This window comes from Mytilus edulis, chromosome 9, assembly GCF_963676685.1.
Source record: "Mytilus edulis chromosome 9, xbMytEdul2.2, whole genome shotgun sequence".
In the NCBI taxonomy this organism is placed as follows: domain Eukaryota; kingdom Metazoa; phylum Mollusca; class Bivalvia; order Mytilida; family Mytilidae; genus Mytilus; species Mytilus edulis.
Window position 1 is genome coordinate 45,936,385 of NC_092352.1, and position 10,517 is coordinate 45,946,901.

Sequence of the window (10,517 nt, forward strand, 5' to 3'; positions counted from 1 at the left end):
CAATAGACCATACAAAAAAAAAAAAAATACCTTAATTATGGTCATCATAAAAACAAATTAACGATTCATTAGTTTATTATAAATGTTGATGATATTCTATCTCTCCAGATAAAGTAACATGCATGTTTTAAACCTGTTCTGAATATGGAGCTTATAAAATCATCACAACTTAAGAGTCCATTATCCCAATTAAAATTAATAATCTTTCGTGTCCTTCGTATGAGCTTACAAAAGGAAGTACTTCCTTTTACAACATGAATGTGTCGTTCTATACTTCAATCAGCATATATATTCAAGCGCATTAATGGAATATTTCAGCAGATTCATAAAATTCTTAATGACGTAAATTGTCTGTATGTCAGATTTGTCTAATATTTGTGTCTAATTTAGAACCGCGTAGCTATTAATAAAAAATATCTTGAAATTTACTTATTTTTTTACATCCGTTTGTCAAATGAAGTAGACATGTAAAAGCTATATTGGTTTGTCGAGGTTTTCTTTTCTTTTGATATTATTGTTACACTGTAAACATGTATGCTTGCTCAGTTGTGCCTTTTGAATTATGCTAGTTCAACAATTCCCAAAAAGACCCATTTAAATACATCAAAACCTCCAATTACCACAAAAAATGCCATGGATGATCGTTTCAAAAATAGAATTAGCACTCGTACTATATACTTGAATTTTTAATATATATAAGGTTCAATTATTTTTTATTTCTCTATTGAGCTGGAAAAGGTTTTAGCTACTTTTGAAACATGTTATACGTTTACCACTTAGACAATATACCTACACCGTCAAAGTATAGTTGAATAATCTCTGAGTGTACTGGTGTTCATTGCACCCATTGGTCCAGAAAAGAAAATTGCTCTTTAGCTGTTATTGTACAATTATAACAATTTATCGCTTAGATTATTATCTACTAAAGCTTTAACTACCATAAAATGACTGAGTACATCGTTTATATTATTAGTTACTAGTATATAAATGTATGCTGATAATGCATCCTTCCATTCATCGAAAAAATTATCTAGAATTATATGTCTAAGTAGACTTACTTTTCCCTATGATTTATTTTAATAATCAGAGAAAATATCTACAGCAGTATATCAACTGAAATTGACAGTACTGAAATGAACCCTGTTGACTTTGCGACTTGCTGCCTGTGTTCACTACTTCGAAGTCATGATGCAAAAAAAATTAATAGACCATACAAAAAAAAACAAACACCTAAGTCATGGGTCATTTACAAAAACAGATAAACAGATTCCATAGTTTATTATAAATGTTGATAATATTATACCTCTCCAGATAAAGTAAAATGCATGTTTTAAACTGTTCTGAATATGGAGCTTATGAAATCATCACAACTTAAGAGTCCATTATTCCAATTAAAGGTAATAATCTTTCGCGTCCTTCGTATGAGCTTACAAATAAAGTACTTCCTTTTACAACACGAATTTGTCGTTTCTATACTTCAATCAGCATCTATCTTCAAGTGCATTAATGGAATATTTCAGCAGATTTATAAAATTCTTAATGACTTAAATTGTCTATTTAGTGTCAGATTTGTCTAATACTGGTGTCTAATTTAGAACCGCGTAGCTATTAATAAAAAATATCTTGAAATTTACTTATTTTTTACATCCGTTTGTCAAATGAAGTAGACATGTACAAGTTATATTGGTTCCTACTTTTTTTAATCAACAATTTTATCTGTATCATTTAGCTTTTCACTTTCTTCTTGCTTGAAAGTTACATTTTGTGTATATTTTTATTATATAGCCTTGGACAGCCATAATCTGAATAAAATACATAGATCTGACAAAATTTAGATGTCGAAAGTGCATAACATATATCAAAATAAGGATATAGATTTTGAATCTCAGTATTTATATTTATCGTACTTTACAAAAGCGGAAAACACAATTTTGTTGAGCTTTTCGTTTCTTTTAATGTTATTGTGACACACAGTAAACAGATGTGACTGTTCAGTTGTGCTGTTTTAATTATGTTTGTTCAAATAATTCCGCTCACATATCTTTTATAAAGACACAAACATGACATTTTGACAAAGAATGTTATAAAAGATCGATGAACCAAAAACAAATCATTATCAACATATATTTGCCTTCTTAATATATATGATTTTCGAATTTTCAATGTCTATATTAAGCTTAACGAAATTTGAACAAGTTATATGCCGAACTACAAATGTCATACTTTACTTCATCGATTAACATGGTAATTCCCTAGGCAACCTCAATGACCGTTTTCTTATCTTCATGACTTAGACTATTATATAATGATTTATCTATTAGATTATATATCTGTCCTGTTCCAGAAAACAATAATCCATGCAGACGACAGCAATATATTTTTAAGTACCAGTAGAATTCTTGTAAACTTGACTCAAATGCATACTTGGTATGTGTTTTACAGATTTTACAGACTACTATCTTCTGGTAGGTGTAAATTTCATTCAGTCTGAGTTTTCGTGATCTCTTAAGATGATTGCCATTGTATAAATGACAGTGGCCATCTATTGTCGAATATCTGATAAAATTGAGAATGGAAATGGGGAATGTGTCAAAGAGACAACAACCCGACCAAATAAAAAACAACAGCAGAGGGTCACCAACAGGTCTTCAATGTAGCGAGAAATTCCCGCACCCGGAGGCGTCTTCAGCTGGCCCCTAAACAAATATATACTAGTCCAGTGATAATGAACGCCATACTAATTTCCAAATTGTACACAAGAAACTAAAATTAAAATAATACAAGACTAACAAAGGCCAGAGGCTCCTGACTTGGGACAGGCGCAAAAATGCGGCGGGGTGAGATCTCAACCCTCCCCCTATACCTCTAACCAATGTAGTAAAGTAAACGCATAACAATACGCACATTAAAATTCAGTTCAAGAGAAATCCGAGTCTGATGTCAGAAGATGTAACCAAAGAAAATAAACAAAATGACAATAATACATAAATAACAACAGACTACTAGCAGTTAACTGACATGCCAGCTCCAGACTTCAATTAAACTGACTGAAAGATTATGATTTCATCATATGAACATTTTGTAAACCAAGTAATGGTTGAAGGCTAATGCGTAAAAAAAATCTCATTATATCTATTTTATTTAAACTGATATACCTAGATAATCGGAGCTTCGCAGAAATTATATCATCAAAGGGAGTTAATATACTTCAAATTAGTGTTTATAAGAAAATCTTTAATATGTCTAGTAATATCACAATACTGTATTCTTAAGATCGCTAAATCTAGGGAAAACTCTAACTTTTGGTGTACTTTTAGTATCTCTTATATTTTTAATGTTTCTTTACAGAAATTCCTCAACAGTATAAATGTTTGACAATTACAAACCGTTTTGTAACAAATCCTTAATTTAGGATTTTAACTGTGTGTATACGCCTTTCAACATTTTGGCTCTTCAGTTGCTCTCAGATTATGACTTTTTTTGTTTGGACTTTTTTATTTTGTACTTACGGGCGTCGCTGAGGGAAAGGGGGGGGGGGGGGGGGCTTTTGTAGGCAAGATGTTTGTTTGGTGATAACAAAAATTAGGCTTGGTATCTATGATGTGTTTATTGATACTGTAATATTATATTTTACCGAATCAATATGTTGAATTATTCGAATGCATTTGAGTTTTTTCATTATAGAAATAATGTATTTATTTTTCACCACCATGCCGGTAGAGGACTTAATAAGTTCGTGTACAACAACGTTGGTTTCAAACTGTTATGACAATAATGGAGAGCCAAAGTCAGAATTATCAAAACGGGATCATCATAGTTGACGACATAACGCCGTGATAGATAAATTTATATTGATGCATGCAAAGGGGAAAAAAACTATAAACTGAATGGTTTTAAATTACAACAAACCATTTAACTAGACCATCCAAACTCTGCATGCGTTTAAACAAAATAATTCCATTTTCGATCGTTTCAGTCACCTTAATTGTTACTTGTCCGCCATTACTTCACATCCCAAGAGTTTCTGTAAAATGTTGATGTCACTACGGTAAGAGAAAATGTCTGACAACTCAACGAAAACGAGATTGTTGTGTGACGTCAAGATTTCAAGTGTTGCAAATTATTTTACTAAGAGAGATATTGTTTTCATTCCTTAAGAATTATAAACCTTAACAAAGGTTTCTAGCTATTCATTTATAGTTCAACCGAGGAATAGAGACGGTTGGTATCAGTACTACAACTAAAATGAATAAAATTGCTGATGTGTGAGTTCGATTGAACGTAAATCATTTCAAAATATATTTATGTTTTCAATTTCTTCTCTATCAAGTCAATAATTACCGGAAAGGATATGAATTGTGACATATGATTAGAAACTGAGATTTTAGATAAGAAAACAATTTACAGCAAAATCTGATATTCTCAGACATGTTACTTAGATTCACAATAAATGCGAAACAACGACTTGAAAATAACTAAATCATTTATGAGTGCTTTAATAGACAGACTGAGTGCACTTACATGTTATCTTTGTCGGTTCATGCATTGCTCGGGGTTTTAGGCCGACTGAAATGACTTATTATAATATTGACGTGTGTCTGTTGTGAATAACACTTAGTCTAGTTGTTAATGTATGTGTCATTTAGTTTCTTGTTGAGAGTTGTCTCATTGGCAATCATACCACATCTTCTTATTTTTATATAAATTGTATATGCCATTCTCTCTATGTGCTATCGTCTATTTGTGGGAAGGTAATCTGTTACACTTTAATTTTATCGGCATCGCAACTGAAATCAAATTCACACATTTGTTTGTATGTAAGAATCACTACCCATATTAATCATGTGTTTAGACTGGTTTCGATTAAACTTTTGGCACACGTTGCCGATATATAGAATTAATCTCAATGTGAATATAAGAAGATAAATAACTGGGAATACAAAATATATCCAAGAATTTTCAAACGAGTGAACAATGTCGCATTATGTTTCCAAGTGATGTCTGTGTTTCGTAATCAATAACGCATCACCGGTACTAATAAAACATCACTGTACAAAACACAATCAGTTCACTGATGGATTTATGAACAGTTGCGAGTCTAATTTGGTATAATCTTCCGAATAGTTCTCGCATCGTGTTCTTCATTCAATGACGTAAAAATAGAAATAATGAATTAGTAGAAAATGAGGAGTTGTTAAGCTCATTATATGACATAATACATCAAAACATATAGGAGTGGGAAGGCTAAATAATGCAAATATAGAAAAACGATGGATTTGCTTTTGGTTACTTTTAATTCTGAGTGGCATTTGAATAAAATTCTGTCATCATTAATCAAGTGCGTATTAAGTTGGCTTATTTTTTGTACTACTATATGCATGTTTGCTCTTTTAATCACGTTATTCTGACTACTTTCTACTTCACAAAAGAATATTTGGCAACAAGATCCTCGGTTTTTTGTGACCTCTTTGCAGTTTTATATATTTGACTTGCATACATTAGTATAATTTTTTATATATATATCAACTGATTTGGAAGTGACATAATCCGTTGTTCATTGTCAAAGGTGTGGTAAGCTCAAAGCACCAAAAAGACCCATCCAGTATCATTCGTTGTGCGTAAGGGGATCGTGGGCATGTGCTGAAGCTAGATATTAACCTTAAGGTGTCATACCACCAATTAAAAGACCCTATCTGTTCAACCAAATTTTACAATTGTCACAGCTTTCTAAATATTTTACCTTAAGTTTAACTTCAAATAAACCAGGTATATCCTGAATCGTACATGTATCAGCTTTCTACATGTCAATTTTCAACAGATGTTTAAAATCATATAGAAAAGAAAAGGTCTTAGGAATAGAAGTACCACTAAAAATAACCCCTGGTTTTCTGGAAATCTTAAATTAGTATACTATGGAGTGCATTAATCCTCAATTTTGAATACAACTTACTCATAAACTAAATTTTAGCTCAAAATGGTCTTAATATATTTCTCATATTTATATTAATATTCCTCGTCAATGAGAATATTTCAAATACTCCAGCAATAAACTAAATAGAAGTGGCAGTATCTATTGTCAACTACACATGATGAGTGACAGTTCTATTGAGTGTGAAATCTTTCGGGCCAACAAGTCCCAGCAGAGTTGCGTTTACATGCATGATGCCATTATGTTACAATAGTAACAGAAACCGCCAAAAATTACGTTACGTTTCCCGCCAAAACAATTATAATCGACGTATTGTCTGACATTACAGATACAGGTGAAATAAATGACTCATTATAAAGTTATGCAGTATCATTAAGGCAGCAACACCTGATTAAGACAGACGAAGAGATACTAAAGTAATTACAGAGGCGGAACAGTACATCATTTACTAGGATTGTTATCTGAGTTTCTGTGAACGTAAACAAAACATAATTTTTTGTCTTATTCTTTGCCAAGTCTTTAATTTTTTATGACCTTTTAATCTAATAACAGTAAAAAATCTCAGTACAAGAAGCTTTATTGTAAGAACATGTTGCGTGTTTCCATTATTGCCAATGTGTTTATGTTTAATTTCGATGTTGCATTTTGATTTATACCCAAGGTATGTAGCGTTGAAGTATTAAGCTGTTATGTCATCGGATTTGCATCTAGTGTAACAAAAGATAGTTTAAAAATCAATGAAAAGTTACATAATATTAAGCAAACAATAAATATTATGTTAAACAGAATTTTTCAATTTAGATAAAATATCTATAAATCATTCGCATTTAAAAGAAGAGATGTTTCCATGCAAACGAAAAAACACCATCACGTACGCTTATATGTTATGATTGCTTGAGTGTTGTCGACCTTTGTCCAGCGGCAAATATTTCATAAAGGCAAAAACAGGAGATGAAAAAATGAAACGATGTATTCAAAAAGTGTGTTCTGCAGAATACAGAGAAAAAAAGGGGGGTTTGTTTTTAAAGAGTTGTGCTGAGAAAACGACATGAGACTCTTGCAACATGGAGAATAAAAATATTAGCGTCTTCTTGAAATTTTTTTTTTTTTAAACATTTATTATTATTCAATATAATTCTGTCATTATCAGTGGTACTGTGTTTTGAACAGCTTTGTCAGTTTTCTATTTCTGAAATTGACATGTATATAAAATGTCCACTTGTGTTTTTTACCTTTTAAATATAATAATAGAATAACATCCATTTACGGAACCGGCAACGAATTTGAAGAAAATAAATAAATTTCAAGGTGAAAAGACAAAACATGAAGGTAAAAATAAGATTAATAAAATATAAAGACGGACAAGAAGACATTGAGAAATTATTTAATTATCTGCAAAACTCATGATTATTACGGATAATTGTAAACTCTAACGGGATACACATTTCAGAATCGATTTACTGTAGAATAAGTACATACATTTATCCTTAACCTTACAAATGTAGATCCAATTGCCTGATATCTTTCTATGAAGAATTTAATCTTTTGAAAATCTTATGTAAGCACGCTTGTCAGTACTCTGGAGAATTGGAATGCATTGCAAAGATTTTCTTCCTTTTAGCTCTTTGATTGATCTCTTGATTGATTTATTAATTGTTTTCTGTTTTGCCAAAAATTCTTAAGATGTAGTTTCTAATATCCGACGATGGTCAGAACTATTAACACAAAGTAACTCCTAAATTAAAATTAGATTAACAGTTTCAAGATGGCATATATATAAAGTGAGGGAATGGGTCGGTAGGGAAACAAAAACGTCAACGATTTCAGTAATTCTTCCTATTTTGTGTATTTGCTCGAGTTACATTCCCTTCTGGTTACAAAACAATGTGCATGTCATGGCGGATCCGGGTTCGGGGAGTGCAACCGAGGTTGGAACGCCCTCTTTTTTTTTTATTTTTAAAAGAATTATAATGTTAACGTTTTATGGTGTATTGCAGGATGGATATCTCCCTTTTGTAAATGGCAGGATCCGCGACGTTCTGCATATTGGTGTTTATTGACAATTATAAATACAAACAATTCTCAGTATAAATAAGTCTCGGAGGCAACACTTTAAAGAACCTTATACGTTCGCTTACAAAAAGTACCGTGGCTTTAAACGGAGACAACTGTTTGATGTACGTAGTACACACCCAATGATTAACGGGTATCTGGACATCTAGAATTGCGAGATAAGGTTATAGTGCATAAAGGACGGTCATATGTCTCCTTACATGTAACATTTTACTCTCAAACATGTGCACGATCTGTTGAACAATTCAAAGCTTTTTTCCTTCTTCTTCTGAAGTTTAAATGTTGATATAAATGTACTTGTGTCATTTTTTAACTCAAGAAATTGCAAGCTATATCTACAAACCATTACACAAATCATAATGTTTGATTGGATTGTAAGTATTTTATTTGGACTTGTGTTTTATCCCTTGCACTTTAAACGTTCCCTGAACTATTTCTCAAAAGAACTTTTGTATGGTTCCTTCAGTGGCGGATGCATGTTGGAAAAGAGGGGGAATCCAGGTGTTGGAACCCCCCTTTGACAATTAATGCATTTGAATAGGGGAATATAGTTGGAACCCCCCTTTTTATCCTCGGTTAGGAAAACCCTATTAAAAATGGCTGGGTCTGCTCCTGTTAATTTAAAATTTAAGATGCTACTTTTTGATTATGGTTGAGCTGTAGTGAAAAATCGAATAGCATTGATATAGCCGGAGCATCTCTTTTTTGCGCTTCAAACATTATTTTCATTAGAATTCCAATCAAATGAAATGTTCCATACATTTCGATTGGTTGGTTACTGCTTCCGAAAAATCCATGTCTATTAAGAGCGCCCTATTCATTTATATATACTTATCTATTAGCCTATGTCACGTAGTGACAACTACAAATTATACATTGTTCATCGGATTTCCAATGATTAGAAATATCTATATCTATATACATATATGTCTAGTAATGCTAATAGTATCAATTAATTTGATACATTCATTCATCAGGGATGAAAATCAATCAGATCTTTTATTCACAAGCTAATTATTACACAAGTATTAAAAATAGTCTTACCTATGATCGTTATGATGTATCCACGTGAAGCAACAAAGAGATAACAGCAACAAAACTTCAACTTCTCACTGATGCACACTGATAGTTTTTATTTATTTCTGCATTGTAGATTTTCGATACGAAAGATACGTACACATACCCACGAGCAAAGCAAGGCAGCTTAGAATAAGACTTCCATTTCTTCAGATTTCCCCCTTACTGGATAAATGTTATCGTAATTATCCGTCTGTGCAACAAGAGGTTGCAAAAATCGATATCTTTCTTAACTTAAATTATATTTTATTGAAGAATTCTTAGCATCAACTAGTTTAGACTGCAATCTTCTTCTATCAGTTTCTACATTTAGATCGCTGTTGTTTTTGTATCGAAAATCTCTACATGAAAAGGTGTAGTTTCCGGATAACCGATGCCGTTTTAAGATCTTAGAATTAATTGCTGACAACACAGGAAGAAGAAACATGGAGTGTTATATAACAAGCAAGAAGTACGAAAATATCGACAGGACTTAATTATGATTATGGTATTATTGAATATTCTAGAGAATAAGAATAGAGACAAAAATAGCCAAGTAAACTACCTCTTTATGAGAATAGGAAGTCTCTATCGATATAAAATTAACTTTGCTATCAAGAAATTCTCTGTATGGGGTAAATGTCATTCCTTTTAATTCTTATCATTTTCTTACGACGAAAATAAAAAATTGCCAATTAAGGAAATTGAGACAGATTGCTTCACCACAGAAACGGTTAGTTTCTCCATTATTAGTATCTGTTACTGCAAATACATGAAAGCTAAAATAAGAGGCAGAAGTGCAAATGTATTTTTGTTACTACAGCGCAACATTGCAGTGACACTGAAAAGATGAACGTACATGGAAAATAGAAAAAATAACAAATAATTATCTTCTATTTTCTATTTCTATGAGGAAAGATAACACCAGGTTCTCAAGAAAAAATGACAAATTATAAGGCAATATTTAGCATACTATTTACACAGTGATCTATATATCATCATCTATGCAAATGAAAATTAAATTGATGACAGTTTTCCTTTTTCAAGAGGGAACTGCATACAAGTACATATCACACACTCATTCTTGCATGTAACATGATTGTTACGTTTTGACGATGACTACTATCTATGATTGCAGATACAATACACCCGTACACGCGGTGTTAAAAGTAAAATCACAAAAATACTGAACTCAGAGGAAAATCAAATCGGAAAGTCCATAACCACATGTCAAAATCAAATGACAAAACACATCAAAAACGAAAGGACAAGAACTGACTTGGTACAGGCATTATCAAATGTAGAAAATGGTGGATTAAACCTAGTTTTATAGCGCTAAAGCTCTCGCTGTGTTGACAGTCTCATCAATTTCCGTTATATTTACAATGATTCGTGAACTAGACAGACATAATAAGATTCCTAGTACAATGTATGCCATGATGAAGTCCGATAAGTTCCG

General features: G+C 31.9%; 1 protein-coding gene across 1 annotated transcript in view; it reads right to left on the reverse strand.

Annotated features, from left to right (window-relative positions):
- The window catches only part of LOC139488487 (serine/threonine-protein kinase SBK1-like), a 76,543-nt gene extending 67,372 nt beyond the window's left edge, over positions 1-9,171 (reverse strand). The window contains exon 1 of the mRNA XM_071274163.1: positions 9,047-9,171. The gene's annotated coding sequence lies outside the window, so the exon portion shown is untranslated. The remainder of the gene's footprint in view (positions 1-9,046) is intronic.
- Positions 9,172-10,517: the final 1,346 nt, after the last annotated feature.